General features: G+C 44.1%; 1 protein-coding gene across 16 annotated transcripts in view; it reads left to right on the forward strand.

The window, feature by feature from the left end:
- PKIG (cAMP-dependent protein kinase inhibitor gamma) overlaps window positions 1-23,104 on the forward strand; it is a 98,678-nt gene that overhangs the window by 60,944 nt on the left and 14,630 nt on the right. For 12 of the 16 annotated variants that reach the window (XM_054255400.2, XM_008995980.5, XM_078371743.1 and 9 more), the window contains one exon: window positions 9,456-9,525. The gene's annotated coding sequence lies outside the window, so the exon portion shown is untranslated. Of the gene's footprint in view, window positions 1-842; window positions 996-1,465; window positions 1,573-9,455; window positions 9,526-23,104 lie in introns of those variants that run through there. The other 4 variants (XM_078371744.1, XM_078371739.1, XM_078371741.1 and 1 more) reach the window with 2 other exon arrangements.

A 23,104-nucleotide genomic window follows, 5' to 3' on the forward strand; every position in this document is an offset into this window, starting at 1 on the left:
TATAAAAGGGGGTTAAAGGAGCCCAGCTGAGCCTGGCATCTTGGGCAGTGGCCTCTTCTCCAGGTTCTTCCTTCCTTCAAGCATGTAGTTAGGTAGCTTGTAGTAAAATGCTCTCTATATAATGCATTTGTTGATAAGCTCCTCTGTCACTGATTTTTAGTCACTGAATTTCAGAAGTGGAAAGCACCAAAGCCAGCATTTTGTTGATGGGGAAACTGAGGTCCAGAGAGGGATGTGACTTGCTTGAGGTCATTCATTCAGTTGAAGGCCTGACCAAGACCTGAACCCAGTTCCCCAGGTGACAAGACAGTGATGTTTCCAAGCCTTCCCTGTGGGCACACATCACCTCCCCAACTTGAAGGACTATCTCATGTACTGTGCCCAGCATGTACCTGGGAAACTTGGAGAAATTAAACAACTTGGAAAATTGGGCAGGAAGAAAGAGATAGGTGTGGGGTGGGATGAAGATCTCCACCCTAACTAATATGTTATATACCAAAGAAATGAATTAAACACATGGCAAAGTAGACAACTCACTAAGAAGCAAAGGGGTTTACCCAGAAGCCCTGGCTCAGTGAGTGGATAGGAAGCCTTTTGTTACTAAAGCTGCAGGGTTGAAAATTGAAGGAAGGATGTTAGGCGAGTGTGGCGGCCTGGGGTGCAGCTACAGCCCCTGGCTTATTGTCCACAGGAAATGGGTCTCTCCCATGGATAGAGAGGTGGAAACTGAGCTTGTGAGTTGTGTGGTTGACATCATCAGGCCGAGCATTGGATTACAACAAATGGGGACTTACTTGGCCCGAGACATGGGAAACACCCACTAAAACCTCGAAGTGCTTTTCATTTAGGAGACACGGGGAAGAGAGAGAGGGGTAAAGTGAGAATCCTGCCTGCACCACAGGTCTGGCTGGACTGCTAACCTTGAATCCTGGTGTCTTAAGTTCTGCCTCCACTTTTGACTGAGGACCACTGAATTTTGAGGAAACTTTGCTCTTGTAAGTAGAACTTTACTTTCCTCCCCTGTCCACCACCTCCAGGGAGAAGCAGAGCTTGGAGGCCGAGCTCTCTGGAGAGCTTGCTTTCCAGCCTGTTGGCCACAAACTGTCTATTTTTATGTTATGATATATGTGAGCTTGCTCTGAAAATTATGGCTTTGTCTGAAACTGCCTAAGGCTAGTCAGAGCCTTAAGTCTCACAGATGGGCTCCATTCAGATACTGTTTCATTTTTACCCAGAGAACTTTGACAGAATATTCAGAGCTTTAAAAGCGGCTCCTTGCTCCAGATATAGGTGAAGAAATAAATCTTCCCTGAGAAATTGGTGTTTGTAAGACCTTTGCTTTTTTTTCTGATTACAAAGGTGGTATAAAATTTTTTAAACATTCTGGAAAGAAAAGTCTCTGAAAGTAGTGAAAATCCCCTATAATCTTCCCCCTCATGAATACGGTTGTTGTGTTAAATTTCAGTTACAGATATGGTCAGACTTCATGAATTTATCACATATAAACCCAGTGCTGCAGCAGCCGTGTGGAAAACTCCAAGATGGAAAGGGGCTGGAAATCTTTAACCTTGGGTTTGTGATCTTTTTATTGCTTCCTTTAAAAAGTTTGCTGTTTATGCCTAGAATATAAACAGGACATGTAAGCCCTTCGGTGTTTTATTGTTGGTATCTGTTTTCAGGATTTGAAACTAAGCAAGCTACTCTGTGGAGAGGAAAAGAGGGGGCCCTTGTTGTGCCCAGGTCTGTCACTTGGTGTCCCTGAACTGAGGGTTCCCAGGTGGCTTGAGATGGCTTGAATGTGTGGGGGCCCACCTCCCAGTTAGCACATTAAGTATATATATTTGAAAAGTTAAAGCTAACAGGGTAAGATTTCAGCTTAAAAAACCAAAAAACTACCATGTATTAGAAGGGTCACCCAAGGAAACTGTCACTTTGGGCAAGTGTTTCACACTCTCTGGGTCTGTTTCTTCGTTTGTACCTAATGAGGGGACAAAACTAGATGATCTCTGTATTTCCAGATTGAGTATGAAATGAACTGTCCATATTTCTGTTCCTTTTGTGTTGGGCCTTTATGGCTTTAGGAGCAAAGTACCTGAGGTTTTCAGTTTCCCAGAGGAGCTAAAAACTGGTGCCTGTAGGGCAGTTAAAAGAAGGCATAAAATAGTCAGCATTAAGTTACTTCTGAGTTTTTATGGGTCTTTTTTAGGTAAAGTGTTAGTGGTGTGTGTATATGTATGTTTATATGTGTGCACACATATACACAAGCATGTATACTTGGGGAGAGAGGAAAGAAGGAATTGACATTATTGAGTATCTCTTAAGCACTAGGCCCTGTATTATGCTCAACCATTTACATAGCACTAGATGGTCAGTATTATTCCCTAACACTGTTGACTGAGGGCAACCATCTACTTACATGTTCTCTTATGATCCTGAACCCCTTCATGTTTAACTGAACTGTATTTAGATAATTACCAGCATAACTTCAGTTCCCTGTGTCTCCACTAGACCACGTGCACCCTCTCTGTGTGTCTGTCTAGCCCATCGCTATGCCCCATTGCCCAGTAGAAAGCCTGGCACATAGGTACAAAGGAGACACAACTTAATTTAAACTTAAAGCCTGCCATCCTTGTTCCTAGTTAGGCAAGAAAGAGGGAGAAGAAGGGGGAACATCTCTCTGTTTGCCTCTCTTTCATCATTTAACATAGATCTGCCCTCTCCTGCCGCAAGGGAGGGATAGACACAGCCAGAGTGCAAAAAAAAAAAGAAAGAAAGAAAAAAGAAAAGAAAAGCAAAAGATGTCAGATTTTGAATTTTGAATTTCCAAGGTCCTAGGTCTTGACAAATAAAGGCCTTTCTTTAAGGGCATAAGAGACCCAAATCCTCAGGAAGTTGTGATATTTAGAAACTATTTATTTGAATTAAGATACTAGTTAACAGGAGGGTTCTTAACGGCCCTTGGCATTTCTTAAAGCTGCAGTCTTCCCCAGCAGTTCATCCCATTGAAGGTGGACTGTTGCTGCCATGGACCCACCCATGGGCATGGGCACTAGGAAGGCCAGGGCCTCCTCCTCTGCTTCATCCCAGCACCCTCAGGATCTTGAGATTTGGAGTAATCAAAAAAGACATGCTTTTTCCTAAGGTGGTGTGAGGAAGTGATGTTCTCGAAGGAAACCTAGACTTTGTGGTCCAAGAAGTGGGGAGTGGAAATGTGGAATGCCTTATACTCCTCAACCAGGCTTTCATGTACCAGACGAGGGTGGCTTTTGATTCTTATTTTGTGTGTCAAAGTCACTGTTGTTATCCGTGTGCTTTTCCTGACCTACCCCACCTCAGTCACCCTTGCAGTGAGTTTAGGCTATCTTGGGAGTAGAGGTAGCATGTGGAAAAGACATGTCCAGAGATCTTCCCTGGCTTTTGTATATTCCTGAAATAAATGTCACATACAGGGCTGGGCATCTTGCATATGCTGACTTCTCTTAATCTTCACAGCAATTATATGAGGCAGAGATCATGTCCATGTTACACATAAGAAAGGCACAGAGAGGCGCAGTGGATTGTCCAGAGTCTCACAGCTGGCAAGAGATAGAGCTTGAGTCAATGAGAACTGGCTGTCCCCGAAGCTCTTGAACATTTTACCACAGTGCACTGCCTTTTCCGTATCACCTCCCTGGATCTCAGTCTCTCCATCTGTGAAATGATGACGAGTGAACTAGAGTCTGAAGTCAGAGTGGTGTTTGGTTTTAATTTGAATGCCTTTAGGCAGGTGTGTTCTCTAGTTCATTATGGTCTGCGCATTCACCTGCCCCGCCCTCTAGTCCCCTGCCTGGCCCCTGGCTCCTGGCCCCTGCTCCCTGTAGTCATTTGCAACCCTGGGTCTGGTTGGTGTCCGCTGTCTCTTTCAATTTTGACAGTCTAGAATTCAGTGAGAAATTGGAAAGGGATAGCAGGTAAGAGCTCTGCTCTCACTACCTCCTAGCTGGGAGATGCTGGACTGATCACCTCATCTTACAGAACCTACTTCTCTTTCTGTCAAGTGGGGGTGAGGGTCACAGTCATACCGACCTCAAAGGGGTGCCATGTGGATGAAATGAGATAGGGATCATAAAGCACTTAGTTGGTATAAAAATACAAGCTTAGGATTAGCTGCTCACAATTTCCAGAAAGAGAATGTCAGCCAATATACACAGGCATCTGCCCCCTCAGACATAGGATGGCATTTGTATGAGGAACCGGAAGTTATCTTTGAACTCATCATTTTGAAACCCCTGTGATGGACCCTGGAGCTGCCATGTTGGCTCTTCAAACCAAGCCTTAGCACTATTTCCTCTCACCTAGTCAAGTGTGATGCTGAGCCTCAAATCAGCCAGCCAGTGCTGAGGCCAAAAGCAGAAGGGGCTGCTATTCTCCTCGGACCAGAGGACCCTGGCCCAGCAACTTAAGGAAGAACCTGGTAGCAAGTGCTGGGTGTGACAGACAAGAAGTTGAACTGGCACAATTAACTCTGCCAAGTGCTTTCATGAGGGGCCAGAAGCAATTCCTAAGTGGAAACTGAGGGGGGAAATCTAAAGTTCTGGGAAACAGGTTATTAATCATGACCCTAGGCTGAGCTCACTGCTTCCTGGAAATCCTTCAGAAATGCCTTAGGAAAACTGAGTACTGCTCCTTCAAAGAGTGGTTTCTTTGGAATTCGCAGTCAGCTCTGATGCTGATTGATTATGAATTGCAGATCAGAACACACAATTCATTGATTATGAATTGCAGATCTGCTCTACTGGACAAGCCAGCATTTCCTAAAAGAAGTCTCTGTAATCTTTGAAGAAATGACGAGCTTTAGCTTGGCTCTTCAGAACTGAATAATGGCCCTTCACAGCACTGAAGAAAGTATTTGGTGCATTCTTACTATGTCCCAGGGATCTAGGTCACTTACTGTTTTAGTACTTTATTAATGTGGTCTTTAACATTCAATAAACGTACATTGAGGGCCTGTTAGTACTAAGCACTGGGCTAGAGGACTGGGGTAGACACAGCCTCTGGTCTTGTGGAGTTCTCTGTGCATCAAGGGAAGATAGGCAGAGGAGTGAATAATTTAAATGGCATGTGAAAAGTACTGCAAAGGAAATATGCCCAAGTGCTCCAAAATGCCAGACACTGGATCAGCATCCTTGTGGAGGTCCTGATCTTGTGCTGGGTTGATTCCTCCTGCGCTCTCCCTGTAGTTCCTGACTCTGGGAGCTTTGCCAGCATTTGCATTAGGGAGCAACTGAGAGCTGCCCCTGGTGAAGCACTCAATTCTGACACCTTCCTATCTCCCGTGGCTTAAGAGGGGCAGAAAGAACACTTCCTCACAAAATGTATGGGCCCCACCTGTCAGGGCCCTGAATCTGAAGTCCAAAGTTGTAGTAAGGAAACAGAGGGACGGGGGATTTTTGTAGTCTAAAATCACCACTGATTTTCCGTTGGTTTGTTTTTATAACATTTATTGTGGGTTTTTTTTTTCCTGATTGCAAAATTAGAATATGTTCATGGGAAGAAAAGCTAGATAGTACAGAAAAACATACTTAAAATAAATCATCACTCAGTGATTTCACTTCTCTGGTTTTTGAATAAGGGCCTGTCTCCCAATCCCCCCCCCCACCCACATACCGCTATATTTCAAGTTCAGCTCTAATTTTAATTTCTCCCTGGGTAGAGTCTCATGTTTGTTTGCATATCTCAAAGGTGCTTGTGTTCTGGGCTTACAATCACTGGGGAGGAGAGAAACCACTATCTGGGATTGGTTCGAGCCTGTGGTCTTCATTAGTACTTTCATGTATGTGTACATGGATTCACCTACTGCTAACACCCCTATGTGTTAGGCATTACACAAGGTGCTGTGGGGAATGTCAGGGTAAATAAGACTTTGAGGTTGCTCACAGCCTGATAGGAAAAAGGACTCAGATAACATGAACATATGTGATAATGTGCCCCAAGATGGATGGGTACAGAGTCCTGTAGAAAGCCTGAGAAATTGGAGGAGCAGTACCATTTGAGCTGAGCCTTCAATAAATTTTTCACATATTTAGCCAATATTTGTTGAGAACCTAATATCTGCCAGGTACTGGGCAAGGTGATAGGTGGACGATGCTAAATAAAACAGGCATGGCCTTTACCTGCATGAAGTTTACAAGCACAAATGGTGGCGTTAAGAAATCAATAAGCAGGGGCAGCAGAAGAGGAGAGTGTGGCTGGGGTCTTCCTTGAAGACGTGTTGAAACTGAGAAGAGGGCCAGGCACGGTGGCTCATGCCTGTAATCCCAGCACTTTGGGAGGCTGAGGTGGGTGAATCACCTGAGGTCAGGATTTTGAGACCAGCCTGACCAACATGGCAAAACCTCATCTCTACTAAAAAAAAAAATACAAAAAGTTAGCCAGGCGTGGTGGTGCATACCTGTAGTCCCAGCTACTTGGAAGGCTGAGGAGGGAGAATTGCTTGAACTTGGGAGGTAGAGGTTGCAGTGAGCTGAAATCGCACTATTACACTCCAGCCTAGGTGACAGAGCAAGACTCCATCTCAAAACAAAACAAAAACTGAGAAGAGGAGTCAGTTATATCAAGAGTAAAGGAGAGAAAGGGAGTGAAGAAGGGTTTGTGGAGTGGGAAGGAATAATCCAGGCAGGTAGAAGTGCACATGTGAAAGCACTTGAGGCAGGAAAGCATACAGAGTGTTGGAGAAACTGAGGGTAGGCCTTTGTGGCCAAAGCACAGAGGGAGAGGAGGGGAAGAAATGGGTGAAAATTAGGGTGAGGAGGTTAAGAGAGTTAGGCTCGGCCTGGGGGATGTTGGCCTTTGTGGGGGATGTTTGCTGTGTGGGGAATGGATTGGAAGGCAACAGTGAAATGGAGTGAGGAGGCTATTCACTTTCCCAAGTAGCTGAGAACACAGGTACATGCCATCATGCCCACCTGATTTTGTTTATTTTTTTTTGGAGAAACATGTCTCCCCAGGTTGCCCAGGCCTCAACTTCCTGGGCTCAAGTGATCCTCCTCACTTGGCCTCCCAAAGTGCTGGAATTATAGGCATGAGCCACTGCACCTGGCCATATTTAACATTTTAATAGATAATACCATCCTACTTTACAAAGAGTTGTAATAATTTATATTCTCCCCTGCAATATACAAGTACTTCCATTTCCCAGAATTTTTACCAATATTAGATATCCTCACTATTCTTCTTTTCTTCCTTCCTCCTTCTCTCCCTCCCTTCCTTTCTATCTCTATTGTTTGATTTTGTGGCCAAGCTAATGGGGGAAAATCGTGTCTGATAATTGCTTACTTTACTACTTAGTAAGATTAGACATTGATTCACGTTAATTGGCCATTTCGTTCTGTGAATTTCCTTCACCTAGTCTTAGAATAGTCTTGTTTGCCTTTATCTCAACAAGTTGTAGGAGTTCTTTGTATATTTACATATTAAGGATACCATATGTGCTACAAATATTCTTCCAAATCTATCATTTGCTTTTATTGCAAAATATAAAATTTTTAATTGTAAAAATGTATTTTCTGTTTCTCTTTATAGTGTCTAGATTTCTTACCTTATTTAAAAATAACTTCCACACATCAAATTTATGTAAATATTTTCCTAATACTTGTATTGTTTTAATTAACTTAACCTAGAATCTTTAATTCCTTTGGAATTTATGTTTATAGATAGCAAGAAGAAGTGGTCTAGCTGTGTTCTAATTATGCCAATACTATTTCTTAAAAAAAGGTCTTTTCCTTTTACATTGAAATCCCATATTTTTATAAATAAGTTTCTTTATATACTTGTATCTGTTAATATTTCCGGACTTTCTGTTCTAGTCCACAGACCTATTTGTCTATTCTTATGCTAATACCATATCTTTTTGTTAAAATGTCTTTATTGTACATTTTTTTAATCTCATAAGACAAATCCCCTATTTTTTGTAATTTTCTGGACTATTTCTTGGCTAATTTTTTTTGGCTATTTTGTATGCACTTAAAGTAATTTTATCCATTCAGCCACTGGAAAACCAATTGGTATTCTTCCTGAAATTTAATTAAAATTACATAGTGATTTCTAAAGGATTGACATTTCTTGATAACTAGGCTTTTCCAGCCAAGTTGACCACATGCTAACTGGTGTGGTATTTATGCATTCTATTTTTATTTTTTTGTTGTTTTTAACCTTTAGAATTTTAATATGCATCATGGATGTATTATGGAAAGTAAAACAGTATTTCTGTGTTCTGAATACTCAGGGAACTTAAAAATTTTATCTCTTCTATCCTGTTATTTTCAGATATTTAATATCAAATATCACATTTGTTGTATCTCCTGTTAGCTTTTTTTTATTAAATCAGTATGTATTTAAATTTACCAATATGCCTACTAATTCCTTTGCTCATTGTTTGTTCTAAAATCTCACTTATTTTCTGTGTTCAGTTTCCTTTCTGTTGGAGAATATTCTTGGGGTCTGTGAATGGCAAACTTGCCCATTCTTTGTTTGAAAATATTTTTTGCCTTTGTATTTGATATGTTAACTATAGAATTTTTTGCATAGCATGTGTAATGAATGTGAAAGTTATACATGCCTCTTTAAAAGTTTTCAATCAAAACAAATAGATAATATACCAAGTGAAAGTCTTTCATTTTTTTCCCCACAATTTCTCAAAAGAAAAGAATTTTTTTCTAAAGAGAGAAATTTCCCATGGGAAACCATTGCTTATAGTTTGCTCTTTTCTTTGTATACTGAAAATTATTTAAATTTAAACTATATACCTTCTAAAATGTGCATGTACACAAATGCTGTTCTTTTTTCTAAACATAAATAAGCATGTTCATATTTGAGTTGGACACAGTAGCTTATGCCTATAATCCCAAGCTACACAGGAGGCTGACTGGGGATGATTGCTTGAGGCCAGGAGTTTGAGGCTACAGTGAGCTATGACAGCACCAGTACACTCCAGCCTGGGGACAGAGTGAGACTTTGTCTCTTAAAATAAAAAAAAATATTTTAAGTTCTTTTTTTTTAATTAAAAAAGGATAATATAAGCAATTTTACCATATACTTTTTAACAAGCTTGTACATTTTTCCATATCAGTTCAATGAAATCTCCTTCATTCTTTGAAATAGCTGTATAGTGTCTCATGGTATTGATACACCATAATTTGACTCTTTTTCTATTAATAGACGTTTAAGTTGTTTTCCCCCTTGGTTTTGCTACTGTACAATGTTTCACTGAGTATCTTTTTATTAGATAAATATATCTGTTGTATAAATTCCTGGACATTTCAGGAATGTGATATGTCCAGGAATTTGACCCCAAAGGTTATATATGCACATGTAATATGTTAATAGGTATTGTCAACTTGTCTTTTCAAAAGATTGTTTCAGTTTATAATCCCAGAGTATGTCTGGCTCTAATTTTTGTTTTTCTTCTGGTTCTTTAGAATTCCCATACTGATTAGTCAACGGTGGAAAATTTGAAGAGATGCAAGCAGGAAAAAGAAATTAAACCAGGTGGGTAGTGACGCTGTTGATGCTATACTGCCAGAGCAGCACACATTTCTGCCTGAATACCTTTATTTCTGATTGAAGGAAGAAGGTACATAAGTTCCAAATGAAGTTAGAGGGAGGTTTTGACCCCATGAAGAAAAGGCAGGAGGGCTCTTTTCAGAATTTATATACATAACATCACGCTGCAAGTTCACAATCAAGATTCCATTTTCAGGCTCTTTTTTAAAATATGTATAGCATCAGAAAGACAGTTTACCTCCAGTGGCTTAAGAGGGAATGGGTTTCCTGGCCATGAGCAGGAATCATACACAGGAGTTACTACCAACTTTGGGCCTGGTGCCAGCTTTCTTTTCTACCAAGTGTTTGCTGTAAAGCTGTTTTCACAAAGACCAGGGCACATGATGGGAATTTTCATTTTAATGCTGTAAAGGAGGAGCAAAAGCAAGCAAAACCCAACCCAAAGAAATGGGTTCGGCCCAGTAGTCTGGTGAGGAGAAATGAAGATGTAGCCCCTCCTGCTGAGAACAAGTTGCCGTTCAATAGAGCATGAGTGGCCTGCCTGGCAGTATCGCCACCTTGGGTCAGTGTTCATAGTTTATGATATCTAAATGTTTCTGGAATAAGTTAATATTTTTAAACTCAGCGTAACATAACCTTTTACCTAAAGCATAACATAACATAACATAACTTTTTACCTAAAACAGTAATTATCAACAAATCTGGTGAATTTCTTTGAATCATCAAGTTGGAAGTACCGGGTCCACAGATGACATCTCACCCACTAGGCATCCATCAGCTTCCATGGATGTAATTGTTAAGGTATCAGAATTGAAAGGTATTCTAGATTGGCCTATACCCACATGGACTTTCTCCATAGCTGGAATTTTCACGAGGAGGCTAGAGAGCCTCGGTGTGAGCTCCTCGCTCTGAAGAGCTTGCTGAATCCACTGTGCATCTGTCCATAAACTAAGGATGGTGTGGGGACTGAAAGCTGCATGAGGAGAGCAGCTTATTAGTTTCTCTGTCTTCAGCAGCACAAGGGGCGCAGTTTAGCTGTGTCTGCTGCAGCTCACTTTAGGCTCCTGCCTCAGCCAGGTAAAGCTTTTCTCATTTTGACATTTATTTAGCAGATATTTATGGAGCATCTTTTATAAATTGGACACTAGATAACAAAGCACAAGTGGTACAGTCCTTCCCTCAGGAAGCTTATGTATCTGGCTGACAGTAGACTTGTAGCAGTAGTCTGTGGTAGGTCCAGAGGGCTAGTAGGCAGAGGGTGCTGAGGCTTGAAAGGTGTGCAGGAGATGACTTGGAGCAGGCACAGGGAGAGGCTGTGGGCTTTCGGAGCAGCATGGCGAAGGCCTGGGGGCTCAGGGGCGTGGTACTCCATGGAATTCCATGGGCTGTACACAGTGCAGAGGGGATGCCCTGGCTGGAGTTGAGTCTGGAAGTGGCTGTCAGCGAATCTGAACTTTATCCTGATGGTTCTGAATGGAAAGTCACTGGAGGCTTTTAAGCAGGAGAGAGGCTTAGCTCCAGTTTGGGTAAAGGACTGAGGGAGTTCCATACTCTGCCCGGCGCATTCTCATCCCTCTCTTAGCGCCGTGTTCCTCGTTACCTTGGACCATCAAGAAGGCAGGGACAGAGCCCCAAGTCTAAGATAAGATAGTCTCCTTGGAGAGAAAAGAGGAAGTGGTGGTGGGTGGAGAGGGGGTGGGTCAGGGCACGCAGTGTAAATCAGAGCATACAGGTGGCCTTGGATAAGTCACCACACCTGTGAGCTTCAGCTTCTTCATCCATTAAATGAAGATAGCAAGTATTACTCTTCTTTTCTCTCATCTCACCTGAATATTTTACATGCCCAGCTATGGCTTCCAGAGAAATCGCTCGTTTGCTTGTTATGTAAGGATTTGTTGAAATCCTCAAGAGCATATTAAGTGCGTCCTGTTGCTGCAGCTTATCTCCTGGGATAAGAGCCGTGAAGACACCTTAGCCTTGGGATCAGTCTCACAGCTCTCTCTCTGCAGCACATAAAGATCAGTCTAAAGAGGAGAGAGAGCAAACACTGAGTGAAAGCCAGGTGTGTTCTTGGCCACACCCACAGACAAAAAAGTGTTTGGGCAAAGCTTCTAGAACTATTATTTAAGCCATGTGCCAGACACCTCCAAAGAGGTGGAACTATTTGCTGGTAGTGACACAGGAAGAAGGAGAAGAACTGGAGTCTAGAGGCCATGCTCTCTGACTTCTGTGCACAACGCTTGACATTCCACTGGTGGTCTTTCAGACCTTTCAGACAATGCAAAGGACACAGAAGAATCAAGGGATTCTCTTACAAACCTTGAAAATCCTATACAGAGCCCTCAGACAAACAAAACATGGTCTGAATCCTGGGGCCAGCGTGCCCACTTAGCACTTCCCCTCAATCAGTCCTTTTCCCCAAGTGCATTAAACAGGGCTGCTACCTTCCCACCATATGGGCAAACTGCTTGGCAGCAAGGAATATGCCCCCTTATCTCCCAGGCTACTCTCCTTTGCACCTCAGCAAGGAAGGCAGGCCATGCATCCTGGGAAGAATAGTTATTCCTTCTACCAGAAGGCCACCCCCTCATATGGTTTGCCATGGACACTAAAGTCACTCCCTATCTCCCAGCCATGAGGAAAACTCCTTTAGAGGAGCCAGTGAAGCCAGTGGAGAGAGTAAAAGTGAGAATCCTGCCTGGCTGAACAAGATCTCTAATGCCCAGTTTTGGAAAGAGTTGCGGCTGTGTCCACACCAAACTATTTAGAGAATCTGCCCAGTAGAATCAATATTGTCAAAATGTCCATACTACCCAAAGCTATCTACAGGATTAATTCTATTCCTATCAAAATTCCAATGGCATTGCTTACAGAAATAGAACAAATAATCTTAAAATGGAACCATGAAAGACCTCAAATAACTAAGGCAGTCTTGAGCAAGAAAAACTAAGTTGGAGGCATCACACAACCTGATTTCAAATCATATTGCAGGCTGGATGTGGTGGCTCACACCTGTAATCCCAGCTCTTTGGAAGGCTGAGGCAGGAGGATTGCTTAAGCTCAGGAGTTCGAGACTAACCTGGGCAACATGGTGAAACCCTGTTTCTATAAAAAAAAAAATCCAAAAATTAGCTGGGCATGGTGGTGTGTACCTGTAGTCCCAGCTACTCAGGAAGCCAAGGTGGGAGGATCACTTGAGCCCAAGCATCTCATCAAGACTGCAGTGAGCCATGATCATGCCACTATACTCCAGCCTGGCTGACAGAGTGAGATTGTGTCTCAAAAAAAAAGTTATAATGCTATAGTAATCAACACACACAATGCACACACACACAGAAAGAGAGAGAGAAAGGGGGGAGGAATATTATTCAGCCTTAAAAAAGAAAATCCTGACATTTGCAGGAACATGGTGGAACCTGTAGGACATTATGCTAAGTTAAATAAGGCAGACACAGAAGGACAAATACTACTACAGGATCTCAGTTGTATGTGGAATCTAAACGAGTTGAACTCAGAGACAGTAGAAAGGTTGTTGGGGAAATGGGGGGTACAAACTTGCAGTTCTAAGATGAATACATTTTGAGACCTAATGTACAGCATGGTGATGATAGTTAACAATACGGTATTATATACTCCAAATTTGCTAAGAGAGTAGATCTTAAGTATTCTCACCACAGAAAGTAACTGTATGAGGTGGTGGATATGTTAATTAGCTCGATTGTGGTAGTCGTGTCACAGTGTGAATATATAAAATTTTTGTTTGTCATTTATAACTTAATAAAACTGAAAAAAAAAATTAAAGAATCTGCCTAGGTCACAGGAAGCCATCAGTCATACCCTAAGCTGTGTGTAAACCCAAAGAATATGGTTTATAGCATATGGATGAGTGCTCTTGTGCCAATGCTGGGCTAAACCTTTACATCCAGTGTCTAATTAGGTAGCTTCTGTTATTATCCATGTTTTACCAAGGAGGAAACTGAGGCTTTTTGAGACTAGATGACATCATTTGGCCAATGTACCAGAGCTAGAAAGTTGCATAACCAAGATTTCACTTGAGCTTTTTTTAGCTCCACATCTTCTATTTTTCAGCTACACCAAAACGACTTCTTGAATTTAGCTTTGCTTTTCTGATAATAGTAACCACCACCTTTTATTGAGCATCTCGTCATGTGAGCCAGGCATTATACATCCATCCCTTCTAATCCCAGTAGAACTTTGCAAGGAAAGTATCATTGTCCCTGTTTCACATATGAAGAACCTGAGGTTCAGAGAGGTCACGAATTTTGCTTAACAAGTTTCTTCTGAGACTAGAGTGAGCTCTCAACTATCATCCTATATTTCCTTCGTTCCTTACTTTTTCAAGTTCTTAGGAGGAAAGGACTCAAAAAAAAATTATGCATGAATTTCCTTTAATTTCACAACAACCCTAAGGGTTGGGGGTTGGTATCTCTGTTTTACAGAAGAAGAAACTGAGGCTCAGAGATGTTAAGTGATTTGTTCAACATTATACAGCTAGCAATTGGTGGAGCCCGGATCCGTATAGGCTCTGATCCATAGCTCACTTGCCTCCCCAAGATTCATACAGGCTCTGATCCATAGCTTACTTGCCTCCCCCATTCCCACCCCTATCACCACCTTTCAGCTCTGTCTCCTTGCAATTGGAACAGAAAATCCAGCCTTTACTTCTCCAGGTCCTAGTTGTCTTGGGAGTCTGGGGGATTTCGAGCTCCTTTGAATTCCTTCTTTTGGCCTACTCTGCCTCCAGCACCTCTCGTAAGAGTCCTTTACACTGTTGTCATAGCAAGGGTCTCAACTGGAGGAAAGCTGCCTTGAGGTTGGAACTGTTCGGCTGCTTATCAGCAAGGCTTCAGGGCCTTGCCATAGCAACTTTCTAAGCCAGCCATCTTGTGACTTGTTCTGACTCAGGGCCCCTGGGAATCCCCTGGTTGCAGATGTTTGCAGTGACTAGGATGCATTCAGCTCCCAGGACTAATTTTCTGGCCAAGGCCATTTTAGGAAGGCTTCTGTTCCAGCTGTGCTTGGAGAGTCGAGGTTCAGAGCCTCCGAACCTTAAGAATGCAGGGTCATGTGAAGTCTAGAGCTGGGGTTTTTAACCAGGGGCTTATGGGTATGGTTACACACACAGAGAGAGTATATACTTTTCTGGGCAGAGTATTCGTAGCTTCCCTCAAACTCTCAAATGTGTCTGTGACTCTTAAAGTTTAAGAGCACTGGTCTAGAGAGAACCCAGAGTGTTGTGGGCCAGTGTGCTCCCTTGGGCACCAGCCTCTCAGATGACAGAATCGTGGGAGACCACACCAGGCCTCTGTTGTTCTGCTTAGGTGTGAACTGCGATACAGTACCAAATACTGCTGAAGTTCACAATTATAACTATAAATGTACAGCCGTCCTTTGGGATGCCCCAAGTACTTTTTATGCCATAAAAGTACAACTGTCCTGTGTGATGCCCCCAATGCAATCACGAAAATGCATGCCCAGCACCCCAAACATGTCAACATGTTTGAACATAGTGTATTCACCCTGCAAGTGGTAACCATTTTTAAATTTTATTAAATTTTAAATAAATTAATTTTAAATACATTTTTGTTTTGTTTTACTATTATCATTGTTATTATTTATTTGGTCAGGAGCCAGGACTTAGATGGTTATTTAGTCACTGAATGATTAAAACCTATATGTCAGGAGCTATGCTATATTTAGAAGATACAGTGACAAACAAGAAAGGCAGGGTACCTGCCCTCTTGGAATCAGTTGGAATGGCAGATAATGGTTCATTATCTGATTCATCAACTGATGCTGAACCATATCAGCATCGTGCCTGGCTCACAGGACATTTCTATATTTATTTGTTGAATGACTGTTGAATGAATTTTGAGTGCAGTCATTATTAGAAAGAATTCAAGGTGCTGCATGTGGCAGACAAGGGAAATTCATCTCTTCTGGTGGGTCAGGGAAGGGGAAGAGGCACTCAGGCTAAGGGGTCTATGCCCCAGGCCACTAGGAGTTCCACAGGACAGTTCACCAGGGGCTGGCACTCCCTTGAAGACCCAGTATCTGGAGGTGGGGGTGGAGGGCTGGAATACTGAAAACCAAGGGCTTAGGAACCTTGTGTAAATGATGTTCATGTGGTTCAAAGGTACGATGACACTTACACTCTGCTCAAGTGGTGATGGGCCCTGGCTTGCACACATGTTGCTCTTCTAGGTTCCAAGGGAGGTTGTTGTTCAACCAGTATTTACCTGTGTGGCACGTTCTGGGTTCTGAAACCTACTTCTGTCAGGAGGCAGGAAGGATGGGAGGACATCCCTCCTGAAGCTGGAGATAGCAGGGCTCCAGCCATCACTGGCAGTGGCTGTGGACACACAGTGCAGTGTCTGGGCAGTGAGTGAAAGCCCTCCCTCACTGCCTGAGGGCTTCACTCACCTACACTAGCAAGAAGCCTCTGAATATTGGCATGGAAGGGAAGCATTAACATATTAAGGGTAAAATCAAAGTCAGAGCAAAATGCAAAGTCTGCTCTTGCCCCTGAAGACCCTGAAAGGCCCCAGTGACTGTCAGCCCACTCACCTCCTCTCCCCCTCACTGCTCCCCAGCCCCATGGCCTCTTATTGGTCTTTCTGGGCACCAGGCTCCCCTTGCTTCTTGGCATGCTGTTCTCTCTGCCTGGCATATTTAGATGTATATACAGAAGGGGTTTCTAACCTCCTCTCTCTCATCATGTGTTGTGGGCTATGATACCCAACCATTAGTAACAGCAGCTGATGAGGACAGTGAACATTAGCTAGAGAGCACACCCCTGGTCCCCCCAGCAGGCATTTTTAGAATAATAATAACCCCCCACCTGGTCCCCCTACCCAGCCTTACTAGAATAATAATAATTCCCTACCAGTTCCCCCCACCCAGCATTATTAGAATAATAATAACCCCCCACCAGATCCCACCCACCTGGCCTTATTAGCATTACTATTAGAAACTGGCCTCTAGTGATTCTGGTAATTGTGATATATGCCCTTCTACTACCACTGGTTAAGAATTAGGGGTTTATGAACTGAGCTTTCTAACTAGACCATGGACTTTCCTCAGGGGCACATGCTCTCTTACTGTTTTTGTATCTGTGGCATCTAGTCCCAAATCTGGTATACACTGAGGGATCAGATTTTTCTGAGGGAATGAATGAATGTTGTAGAGATATCTTGCTGCTTTTCATTTTCAACAGTGTATCTTGAGAATGCATTTTATAGAATTCTAGAGGAACTGGATTGGCACAAACTCCCTTCAACCCATGAAAGTCCGTGCTTCCGCAGTGGTCTCTGGAAAGCAGTGGAACAGTTCAGCTGGATCACTGCTTGGTGCCGGGCATGCTGGGTCCTCCCCAGGCCTCCTGCTGTGGATGTGTGATCCAGACTTGAGGCTCAGCTACACTGCAGGTTCCCAGAGAGTGGCAATCTCCGTCCTACCGTGAAGGGAGCGGCAGTTTTCTAGGGACTTCCTTGCTTTCCTGCCCTTCCTTCAGAGCTAGAAAGCTCTTCCCTTACCCCAGAGCTAGAAGTAACATTAGAGATTGCTTTGGCTATCCACTCCTGCGTAAGCCGTCACCCTTGTTACTCAGTGGTTTAAAACAACAGCAGTATTTTATGATATCTCGTGGTTTCTGTGGGTCAGGAATTGGGAATAGCTTGGCTTGGCAGTTATGGCTTGGATCTTTTATGCAGTTGTAGTTAGACAGTGGCTAGAACTGGAGTAGTTTGGGGCCAGCACCACTGGAGGCTGGCAGACTGCTGCTGTTTCTTGGCTGTCTCAGGACTGTCCCCTGTAATCACCTCATAGGGCCTGTTTGGACTTCCTCATGGCATGGTCGCCTCAGAGTTCCCATATGCAGCTCAAAGCTCTAGAGGCAGGTGTCCCCAGAGAGAGCCAGGTGAAAGCTGTATAACCCTTTATAGCCTCTTCTTGGAGGTCACACAACATCATTTCTGTTACATCCTATTTGTTAGAGGTCATTTGGGGAAATTGAAATTAAACTCCACTTCCTGAGAGGAGGAATGTCAGGTAATTTGCAGACATGTTTCAGAACAACCACAGAGATACCCAGTTTACCCCTTCATTCCACACTTGAGACTCCTGAGGTTTGAGGGGGAAGAGCCTTGTCCAGAGGCACCCAGCCTGGCATGGGCAGATCTAGAGTGTGGCCCAGCCCCTGGGCCTTTGGCAGGCCTGCTAGGAAGTGACCTCACTTTCCCTTCCTGCCCCTCCCCTCACAGTAGGATGGAGACTGCCAATCTCTGGGAACCTTGCTGTGTAACTAGGCTTCAGCAAGTTTGATAATACAGGCACAGCAGGAGGCTCGGGGAGGACCCAGCATGCCAGGCACCAAGCAGTGATACAGCTGGACTGTTCTGCTGCTTTCCAAAGACCTCCGTGGAAGCACAGACTTTCATGGGTTAAAGATAGTTGGTGTCACAGTTCCAGTCCCTAGCCCTGGCCCTATGTGAAACAGTAACACTGCCCTGCCAGTAGGATATGACTGCTGAGGAGGTAAAAGTTTAAAAAAATCATACCCCCAAATAATTGTTTTTACTATTGCTATGAAGTTAGATACCAAAGAGTAGAATGTGGTGGTAGAATTAAGAGAATCAGTCCAACATCACGGAAAAGATTCTGAAGGTTTGTATTTCCAGCTGAATATTCGTAACAGAAGTCTGCTTAAGCATGGGTGAAATGCCTCTGGGTGTATGTTATAGACAACGTTGTAGAATGTTTTCCAGGGACTTGCTTGCTTGCTTGTCCTTCCTTCAGAAATGCCTTACTATGAAGCTGGGGGCAGGGGAAAAAGGTGGTCAGAAAAGGGAATGGGTACTTTTCAGTAAACCCATCCTACATGCCAGGCATGATACTAATTCATTTCCCTGCTTCTATAACCCAGTAGCACAGGCTCCATCTTGCTCCACACTCCTTGAGTATGTGGCCTTGGGCAAGCTCCTTAACCTCTCTGACTTTCAGCTGCCTCTTTTGTGCTGTGGGATAATGATACTTTCTGTGTCATAGAGTTGCTATAAAATTAAATGAGATAATGCTTGTGAGATGCTTAGCACAGCCAGGCGCGGTGACTCAAGCCTGTAATCCCAGCACTTTGGGAGGCTGAGGTGGGTGGATCCCGAGGTCAAGAGATCAAGACCATCCTAGTTAACATGATGAAACCCCGTCTCTACTAAAAATACAAAAAATTAGCTGGGCATGGTGGCGCGTGCCTGTAATCCCAGCTACTCAGGAGGCTGAGGCAGGAGAATTGCCTGAACCCAGGAGGTGGAGGTTGCGGTGAGCCGAGATCGCACCGTTGCACTCCAGCCTGGGTAACAAGAGCGAAACTCCATCTCAAAAAAAAAAAGATGCTTAGCACAGTCTGGCATGCAGTAAGAAAGAATTGTTGGCTCCAGTTAATCCCCACAGCCACCTTTTTAGACAGGTGTGAGCCCTCCCATTTTATAGAAGGGGCACCTGCAGTCAGGTGAGGTGCCCAGCACCATGTGCCACTGAAGGGACAGCAGTGGAGACTCTGAAGTTCTTGTGGTGTCTACCCCATCACATTAGCCTCCAGCCAGCTCTACCAGGGTTTTCCTGACACGCAGTAGCTGGGGACGGAGGAACTCAGGAGGCTTTGTGCCCTACAAGAGCCCCATGTCAGGTCCTAGAGCAGGAATGTTTGAAAAACCAAGGCCAGGAATCCGCTTATCCACTTCAGAGGCTCTATAGAGAGCAGGTGACAGAGAATGTTGTACACAGAGAAAATAGTCTAGTAAAGGCTTTGAGGTCAGGAATTAAATGAGGTTTGAGGATTTAAAGAGAGGCCCAGTGTTACCAGAGCAAAATGGACCAAGAAGAGAGCAGAAATGAGACAAAGGCTATTTGCAGAGGCAGGCAGAGCCAGATCCATGCAGGACTTCAGGGCCTGGCATCAGGAATGTGGACTTCACTAGATGTGAAATAGAAAAGCATCAAAAGTTGAACCAAGCAGGGAAATTCCAATGACCCAATTTCCATTTTGAGAACATTACCCTGGCTGCCATATAGAAAACAGACCTTGGGCTAGGGGTAAGAGGGACATAGGACTCTGGTCAGGGGCTCTGCTGAGGGTCCCAGGGAGACATCCTGGACCCTGAGTGGTACATGTGGAGGAGAGAGGTCAGCAGAGTCAAGCTCTGTTTTGCAGGTAGAAACAAAACCAGGCTGGGCACTGTTGCTCATGCCTATAATCCCAGCTCTTTGGGAGGCTAAGGTGGGAGGATTTCTAAAGGCCAGGAATTTAAGACTAGCCTGGGCAGCATAGTGAGACCCTATCTATAAAAAAAACATTTTTTTTTAAGGAAAAAAATAAATAAATGACAGGACTTGGTGAAAAATTGTCCATGGGTGGTGAAGGAGAAAGGAGGTCAAGGATAGTCCCAGGTTTCCAGCTGGGCAGATGGCAGTGCCCTTGATAAGCTGGAAAGGCCAGGGCAAGTAGGCTGGTGGCTTGACATCTGAAGCTTGCAGTGCTGGTGGGATAGCCAAATGACATGCTCAATAGGCTGAGTCACAAATCTAGAGCTCTTAAGAGAGGGTTGGGGCTCTCTGGGGGTCACCAGCTTAGTTTATTTCAGGGAATGATAAGAGCCCTTAGGGAGCAAACAGAAGAGACTAGTGTCCTAAGATAAAAGTCCCAGCAGGAGGGGGTGGCTGTGCAGAGTGGTTGGAGAAAGGCCCAAAGGGTGTGGTGTCTGGAAGTCCCATGAGGGGAGTGGTCCTAGAAGAAATGAGTTGGACAAGGAGGACAGAAAAGTGTCCCTGGGGAAAGGCAGCGTGGAAGTTGCTCAGGACCTTGTCTGACTCCAGCACCCTACCCTTCCCTCCCTACCACTGCATCCAGGCCTGTTTGGGTCTAGGTCTTGCAGATGCAGAGGCCAGGGCCTTGCCTCTCTGCCTCCAAACAAAGCCTCACCCAGGGCCACTCTTTGAATGGCAGCAGGCACTTGTCCAGGCAGGCGACAGGCTCCTCTCTGGTGACCCTGTGCTGGATGTGCCCCTAAGGCACTGGGTAGGGCTTTACAGCCAGCCCCGGGCAGGTGACACATGGCTAGAACCAGCAGCCCCGTCCTTTCCCAGGTTCTTGGAATGTTCTCAATTTGGGGCCCTGAGTTTTCTGTTGGCCTCAGTGCCTCTCTTTTCTGGGTTTTCATCACAGAGAGAAGCCGCTACTCTTGGAATTTGATGAATGCCAGTTCAGTAGGCCCTGACATTTCTGTTTCCATGGCCCTTTCTTCCCTCAGAGAAGCCTTAGAGAGTGTTTCGACCACCCCTGATAAAACTTCTCCCATGAGACCAAGTCCCACTTCTATGCTTTGTGTTTTCTGCAAAAGTCTGTTTGCTTTTTGTATGGTCTCTGCAAATACTGAATTTTTTAAAAAGAAAAAAAAAAACAGGAAATGACCTTTCTAGTATATTTGGAAAACAATTTGGAGCTTGTAATGGAATCTGCCTGAGCAATGAGGACTAATAGCTGCAGACTTGGAACAGACCATGTAGCTCTTGGCAGAGCCTGGGGCCTCTTAAATTTACAAAGCTGGGGGGAGTATTAAAAACCCAGGGGAGAAGTGGCTTCCTGTGGGGAAATGCCCTGAGCAAGCACCTGCAGGCACCATAATCTCTGACCCCAGGGCCTCAAAAGGTCTGGGGACAGAGTATAAGGGCTTCAACCTTTGTCCTGGGCATTCAAGGTCAGTCACATGTTTGGCAGTCATTCAGATCCCACAAGACACCAAAACCTCCTGAGGATGAGGAAAAGAAAGAGCTTTGTTCTTTAGCCACCCCATAGGGCTCAGGCTCAGCTAGGAGATTCTAGATTGTTTTTAGACTCAGATTGCCTGTTGGCTCTCTGGGTTACTCTCTATCCAACTTTTCTGTAGATTTCAGCAAAAACCTCAAAGAGGCCTTTCCTGATCATATAGCCATTAACTGAATGATCCACATGCAGAGAACCTTCTCCTCTTCTCCCATAGCATATATCATAGTCTGTGATGATAGATTCATTTACTTATTCAGTGCCTTTTTCTTTTTTCACATTGTAACTATCTTTTTTAGTTTCCAGTGTATACCCTGTGCCTGGCACAGTGCCTGGCATATAGAAGGTGCTCAGTACATTGAATGAACAAATGAAATATCAAGACTGGAAGACTTGGAGGCTGGATGCTGTGGCTCATGCCTATAATCCCAACACTTCGGGAGGCGGAGGCACATGGATCACTTGAGGTCAGGAGGTCAAGATTAGCCTGGCCAACATGGTGAAACCCATTTCTGTTAAAACTACAAAAAAAAAAAAAAAATACCTGGGTGTGGTGGCACATGCCTGTAATCCCAGCTACTCGGGAGGCTGAGGCAGGAGAATCACTTCAACTGGGGAGGTGGAGATTGTGCCACTGCACTCCAGCCTGGGCGACACAGTGAGACACTGTCTCAACAACAAAAAAAAAAACCTGGAAGGCTTGGAGATGATATTTCAAACTTCATTATTCAGATGGTAGGAAAGGAAGCTGAGAGAGAAAAGGGGACTCATCAGGGGTCACCCTGCTGCCTGGGTGTTGAACCAGATCTTCACCCACTGTTATGATGCAGGGCCGCACATTCTTTCCTCTTTCTTCCCTGTAATCTAGAACATCTTCTATTATTCACTCATTCATCAACTATTCATTGAACTTCAAGTATATGCCGGGCCTTCTGGATGTAACAGTAAACACACCAGCCAGGGACACCACTTCTGTGGAATTGATATTCTTACCACTCAACACTGTAAAGCACCAAAGAAGGAAGTTTTAATCTTCGGTAGCACCATTAAACAGAGTAAAAACAAAGGAGCTGAATGAAATGTCCGAAGGCAGGTTTTACTAACTCAGCCCACAAATGAACCATACGAATATTTTATTAATTGCATGCCGTTTACATTCCACATCACTCAGTATACTTTCTTCATCATCATCTCACTGAATCTTCACAGCAGCCCCTGAGTTGCAGGGTGTGACTGTTAGCCCTGCTTTGCTGAGGTGAGGGGAGTTGTGCACGGCCTCACAGCTGCTAAACAGCAGAGCTGGGCTGGACGAGCACCCTAGATGCCTTCTACCCTGCTACCCATTCCCCTCAGAGATTTGTAATGTCATCTGGGACTCCTGAGGGGGCAGTGTGATGTGGCCCAGAGAGCTCTGGACCAGGAGTTAGGACCGCTAGATCAAGAACCCTGAACAAGACCCTTTCCCTTTCTGAGCCTCAGTTTCTGCAGCTGTTGATGAGAGGCTTGTCTAGATGAGCTCTGGGATGTCTTCCAGTTAGATTCTACAACTTTTCATTAATTAAACAGCTGTTCGCCCTGTGACAGTCCTGAATGAATCAAAGCTGTCTGCCTGCTGGAGATAGGTCATGGGCTATTAAGTAAAGACTCAGAACGCAAGAGAAAAAAGATTGTAGACCCATGTGTTAGGGCATATTAGTAATAATTTATTGAGAACATCCTTCCATGTCA

The sequence above is a fragment of the Callithrix jacchus genome, chromosome 5, assembly GCF_049354715.1.
Source record: "Callithrix jacchus isolate 240 chromosome 5, calJac240_pri, whole genome shotgun sequence".
Lineage (NCBI taxonomy): Eukaryota > Metazoa > Chordata > Mammalia > Primates > Cebidae > Callithrix > Callithrix jacchus.